This window comes from Eptatretus burgeri, chromosome 7 (genome assembly GCF_056783735.1).
Source record: "Eptatretus burgeri isolate ZD-2024b chromosome 7, Ebu_testis_v1, whole genome shotgun sequence".
Classification (NCBI taxonomy): Eukaryota; Metazoa; Chordata; class Myxini; order Myxiniformes; family Myxinidae; genus Eptatretus; species Eptatretus burgeri.
In genome coordinates this window covers 44,449,676-44,456,263 of record NC_140967.1, presented here as the reverse complement: position 1 = coordinate 44,456,263, position 6,588 = coordinate 44,449,676, and the positions used below count along the sequence as shown (strand labels likewise).

The 6,588-nt window shown below is 46.9% G+C and overlaps 1 long non-coding RNA gene across 1 annotated transcript in view; it reads left to right on the top strand.

Moving 5' to 3' along the window:
- The first annotated feature begins 1,682 nt into the window (after positions 1-1,682).
- Positions 1,683-6,588, top strand: part of LOC147023141 (uncharacterized) — a 17,492-nt gene continuing 12,586 nt past the window's right edge. The window contains exon 1 of the long non-coding RNA XR_015059729.1: positions 1,683-1,704. This is a non-coding gene — a long non-coding RNA (uncharacterized LOC147023141). The remainder of the gene's footprint in view (positions 1,705-6,588) is intronic.

The window sequence follows — 6,588 nt, the reverse complement described above, 5'->3', positions numbered from 1 at the left end:
AGAGTGATGACTTCGTGTATTCTTATAATTTCTCGATTTATTGTTCGCATTTATAGATAAACACAATGCCGCAAGTTATGATCGTTTTCATATGAGACGGTGCATAAATTTCGGTAACATCAGAGTACTGGTGTGCTCCGAACCAGGAAGTAATTTTTTTTCTCTCTTCTCTTCTCTTTTTGTTTTTCCTTGCGATGACATTGCGAAAAGGCAAAATACGTTGGCGCTAATTGAATAATTGGCCATTAAAACCTAAATCACGAATCATCGTAACTGTGATATGCGAATTTCCGCGCCACACACGTATGGGCACACGAGAGCGAAGAAACGGCCTGTGTGGTTGTTGTTTGTTGCTCGCGGTTGGAATATTTATTTATATATATATTTTTACAGGCACGTACTAGTATCTATAATTCCAGAAGTGTGTGTGTGTGTGTGTGTGTGTGTGTGTGTGTGTGTGTGTGTGTGTGTGTGTGTGTGTGTGTGTGTGTGTGTGTGTCTGTGACCGCCGTTTCTCGACAACCGCTGGTCCGATCTAATTGAAACTTGCCAGGTATATTGCTGGGGCCCTGAGGATGTGCCTTTTCAAGGTTTGATATTAATCGGACAAGTCTTCCCAAGTTATGGCCATTTATTTACCAAACCAATGACAAGACACGTTGTTGCGTGGGCGTGGGCGATGGGGAAGGGAAGCTCAGCTGCGTTCCCCATTACGGGTTACATCGTACGGACTTCCGGAGAGTGATGACTTCGTGTATTCTAATAATTTCTCGATTTCTTGTGCGCATTTATAGATAAATACAATGCCGCAAGTTATAATCATTTTCATACCGCAAGTTATGATCGTTTTCATATTAGACGGTGTATAAATTTCGGTAACATCAGAGTGCTGGTATGCTCCGAACCAGGAAGTAATTTTTTTTTCTCTCTTCTCTTCTCTTTTTGTTTTTCCGTGCGATGACATTGCGAAAAGGCAAAATACGTTGGCGCTAATTGAATAATTGGCCATTAAAACCTAAATTGCGAATCAGCGTAACTGTGTTATGCGAATTTCCGCACCACGCACGTACGGGCACGCGAGAGCGAAGAAACGGCCTGTGTGGTTGTTGTTTGTTGATCGCGGTTGGAATATTTATTTATAATTTTTTTATTATTATTATTTTTTTACGGGCACGTACTAGTATCTATAATTCCAGCAATCTGTGTGTGTGTGTGTGTGACCGCCGTTTCTCGACAACCGCTGGTCCGATCTAATTGAAACTTGCCAGGAATATTGTCGGGGACCCGCGGATGTGCCTTTTCAAGGTTTGATATTAATCGGACGAGCGGTTCCCAAGTTACGGCCATTTTATTGCCTTTTTCAGTGTTGGAAAGGTGTTATATATCGCAGCTGAAGTGTTGTTCCACCTTATGCCATTTTTCCCCAAAGATATCTCAGAATAATGATAACAGCATAATAATATTAATAGCACAATAATTGGCAGTAATAAAAAGAATAAGATGATACAATGACCAATGTCTGTCAACCAATAACGACCTAGAAATTGTCTGTCAACCAATGACAGGACACGGTGCTATGACATCACGAATGACGTCACAAGTAATGTTTATTTATTTATTTTGCACGATTGATGTCAATTCTTCTTCTTCATTTGGTATGACGTCACAAACGACGATGGGGACCTGAGTATGCGCCTTTTCAAGGTTTGATATTGTTCTTCATCTGTTTCAGCTGTTTCTCAAGTGTTTCCCAAGGTTTGATTTAATTGTTCAAATTATTAATTCATCCCAAGGTTTGAATTTTCCCAAAGGAAAGAGCTGTTTCCCAAGGGTTTGAATGAATTGTTGTGCTTGGTAGACATTTGTGAATATATTTACAGAGAGAGGGGCGAGAAAAGGGGGAGGGAGAGAGGGGGGCGAGAGAGGAGGGGGGTGAGAGAGGAAACGTCACAATTTGAGAGAGAGGGACGGGAGAAGGGGTGTGAGGGGGGTGAGAGTGGGGGTGAGACTAGGGGGAGAGGGGGAGAGAGAAAGGGGGAGAGAGAGAAAGGGGGGGAGAGAGAAGGGGGAGAGAGAAGGGGGGAGAGAGAAGGGGGAGAGAGAAGGGGGAGAGAGAAGGGGGGGAGAGAGAAGGGGGGGAGAGAGAAGGGGGGGAGAGAGAAGGGGGGGAGAGAGAGGGGCCGAGACTCGGGGTGAGAGAGAGGGGGCGTCACAATTCTTCTTCTTCTTCTTCTTTGTTTGATATGATGTTACAATTGACGCTGGGGACCTGAGTATGTTTCCCAAGTTATGGCCATTTATGATACGGTTGGTCCGATCTCATTGAAACAACGCCCCAATCCAGTCGTCGTTTACGAGAGCGAAGGAACGAAGCTGCACATACTGGCACGCACCTACGGGCCCGCACTAGAAAATATAAATAAATATAAACATACAAATATATTAAATTATGTACAAATATAAAAACATTTAAATATTTGCAAATATAAATATATTGTTGCGGATTCGCGCCCGCCGGCGTGCGAACGGCCACGTAACTCGAATCGCGGCACGTCGCCCACCGGACGGACAATCCCGTCGTGACCCTCTCGGACTAACGCCGGGAACTAGTCACGGGTGGGCCTCTTGGCCTCACCACGATCGTGCCAATCGGCCCCCCTGCGTGGGATAGGGTTGCTCGCCAAATTCGACCTACCTAAGTACCTACACAGAGGGTAGACCGGGCGATCGCACCTCGCCGCAGGTCGACTTCGGACACGGGCCACTTTAAGCGACCCGTTCCGTACTGTCGGGATAACCGAGCGGTGTTATCGTCAACCTGGACGGTTCGATTAATTATCGGGCGTTTTAGCCCACGACCAACCCTTTACGTGAAGTAAGATGGAGATTCAATAAAGGAAAAGACGAAGCGAAACGGGAAAACAGTTCAACATAAAGCACATTTATTTCGCGATGGCACACGGATAGCACACATATACAATTATACACCAAAAGCAAATGTAAAAGAAGAAGAAACACACAATAATGCACAAAAAGCAAATGTAAAAGCAAAACACAATGCAGATCTACCACCGACTACCGAGCACACGGCAACACTTATACAGTTTTACTTCACAGACGGCGCCGACAACACATATACTCAAAGCAAAAGAAAAAGGGACCACCCTCCACGATGAGGGGGGCAGATGGGCCTGGGGCCGAGACCGCGTCGAGCCTACCCGTCTGGTGATGAGCCGCAAAATGGCGGTGGCGCCCCGACTCCGCGGGCCTCGCTGGGACTGCCTGGTATGGGGTGGGAACGGGGCCCCCTTCTCGCACTATCTCAGCGTGGGGGGAAACAGGAGGGGGTTGTTGATGCTCGGGGGGATGAGGATATCTCGCTGGTTCGGGTCCCACGACGAGCGTCTCCACCGCGACCTCGGTCGCGTTATCGGCCTCCCCTCTCCGCAGCTCCCCGACTCTGACACAAGCGCCCCCTCGACTGCCTTCGCCGCCGCCACCTCTCCAACTCTCCACAGCTCCGTCCAACTGCTTTCTCCGACTCTTCTCTTCACTGGCTCTTCCCAACTCAACTCCACTCTTCCCAACTCAACTTAACTCACGCGTTCCAACTCCACTTGACTGACTCCTAGTACTTCTTCCCAACTCAACTGCCTTTTTGGCGAGTGAACGCGGCCCTTTATAGCCCCCGTGGCTTCGCTCCTTCACCTTCGACCCTTTACCTCTGGCTGGCTCCCCATTGGACAGAAGAAAAGTGGGCGTGAATGCTTTTTGATCCATGAATCTGCATATAGCGATATTACTCCGACGCACCTGGAGGCGGGGCCAAATCGCCCCATGCTCGCTGATAGGACGGAACAGAAGTGGGCGTGAGTCGTTTTTGATCCGATTTCTTCGGAAAGGCTGGTGTTTCTGCACCCGCTGCTCGGTGCGCGCCCTGCACGAGTCCAGTATCGGTGCCCACAAGCGGCGCGGGAATGACGGTGATGCGATGGTTGCGAGGGCGAGTTGTGACGGTAAGGGTCGTGGCTGTTGTTGTGAAGCGGCGTTGCGGTTGGTGGTTGTTGTGTGATGGCTGTTGAGACGTGGTTGGTGGTGGTAGTAATGGTAGTAATGGCGGCTGGTAAAAGAAAAACGGCTATCTAAAAGGGTCGCAGCCCGCATGAATGACATTTATTCCCTCTAAACAACGGGTTTGGGCCTAACTGCACATATACTTACAGAGATATCTCACCTAAGGGACCTGAATGGTGGTTTGCAAATTTCGTCAACCACAACAATATATATATCTTCTCCTTTCGGCTGCTCCCGTTAGGGGTCGCCACAGCGGATGATCCGCATAGTGATTTGGCACAGGTTTTACGCCGGATGCCCTTCCTGACACAACCCTGGTCGCCTCTTACGACACAGGGATAATATATATATATATATATAGTTACATGAATATGTCCATAAATAAAGAAATAAATTCAAATACATATTTATGATTGCATATCAAGAAATATACACATATAAACAAATATATATGCAGTAGACTAGGTGTAAGTCGGCAGCGTGTAACTCGTCACTTCGCCTAAGTCGGCAGCGTCAAAAAGTCCCGAATTTATCTCATGTTAAATCCCTTTGAATAAAGGGTCATCCCTCTGTAAGTCGTCACTTCGTCTAAGTCGTCAGATGTTGTCCATTCCCACGTAATGGAAACTCAAGTAAATTACCACTCCTAACTCGTCACATGGAACTGCTGCCTCATGAGAAGCCCGATTTCATGGAATCGTGATGCTCGCTCATTGGTGTACACCGCCAGTGATAGTCTATTTATAACTGCGTACACACGTTCATCGCACTGCAGGCAGAACAATGGCGACTAAGCGTTAGCTTACAACTAAAACCTACCAATAAAAATACGACATTATCCAGTGGATTTTGCAAATCCACTGATGAAGAAAACAGACATAGCTGAGAAGTTGGACATCAAACGGCAGACATTGAACGATATCTTGAAGAATAAGGGCAAGATATTTGGACAAGTGGAGAAGATCGCGAGGCCGGTGGGAAGTGTGAAATGCGTGAAATGTGTGTCCTTTGAAGATGTTGATGACGCGCTCATCATCTGGTTTCGGCAAATGTCGGCTCGGCCAAATATTCGGTTTCGGCCGATTCGGCCAAATACTCGGCCGATACTGTCTTTCGGTGGAGGATTGCCCAGACAACATCATGGAATACAATGACCGGTTTGAATCCTTTCTCATGCACCAGATGCCCAAGAGTTTGAGGCAGTCAATCATAACGGATTACTTCGCGAAGAAGTAAAGGATCGATCGAGATTAGTGTTGAAGTCGGATCATGGTTTTATCTTGGCTTGTTTTGTACATTACCGCACTCACTTACACATAGGCATTGAGTGGTAATCATCACCACGATGACTGTGTGTCATGTAATTTGTCACCATACCATCACCGATGGTATACGAGTTGTCTTACAGAGTTGTTCATTATCTTTACTTTTGATAAACTGATTCATGAATTCCATCTTTGCTTGATCACTTTCCAACTCACCAACTCACCCCCACCTATGCCCCGAGGATTGTGTTTTCCTTTTGGTACAATAGCCGGCTCTCACACATATGTGTCCAGGCCACGCGTGACTTCATCCTTCACCCCAGTCATCATGAATGTTCGCATACGCGTAAGTTGTCACATTTCTAAGTCGTCACTTTTTTCTCGGTCCCGATGGTGACGACTTACGCCTAGTCTACTATATATATATATATATATATATATATATATATATATATATATATATATATATATATATATATATATATATATATATATATATATGTATATATATATGTATATATGTATATATATTGTTGTGGTTACCAAATTCGCAAACCACCATTCAGGTCCCTTAGGTGAGGTATCTCGGTAAGTACATGTGTAGTTAGGCCCAAACCCGTTGTCTAGTGGGAATACATGTCATTTATGCGTGCTGCGACTCTTCAGGATAGCTGTTTTTCTTTTGCTATCTTTATTTTGGACCAACCGCCATTGTTACCACCACCAGTCACAACATCAACCACCAACCACAACGCCGCTTCACCACAACCGCCACGACCTTCCCGTCACACCTCGCGACCGTCGCATCGCCACCGTTCTTGCCCCGCTGTGGGTACCGGTGTTGGACTCGTGCAGGGCGCGCGCCGAACAGCGTGTACAAAATCACGGATTTTGTGCTTCAAAAACGGATCAAAAACGACACACGCCCACTTTTTGCCGTCCAATCGGTGAGCGAGGGGCGAATTGGCCCCGCCCCCAGGGCGATCGATATATGCAAATTTATGGATCAAAAAGCCTTCACGCCCACTTTTTCTCGGGCCAATGGGGAGCGAGGTGAAAGGTCGAAGGGAGGGGGTCGAAGATGAGAGGGCGAAGCTACGGGGCGGATAAAAGGACCGTGTTCGTCAGTCCAGGGAGTCGAGAGGCGGAGAGTAGGAGAGTCCAGAGGCGGAGAGTAGGAGAGTCCAGAGGCGGAGAGTAGGAGAGTCCAGAGGCGGAGAGTAGGAGAGTAGGAGAGTCGGAAACAGGG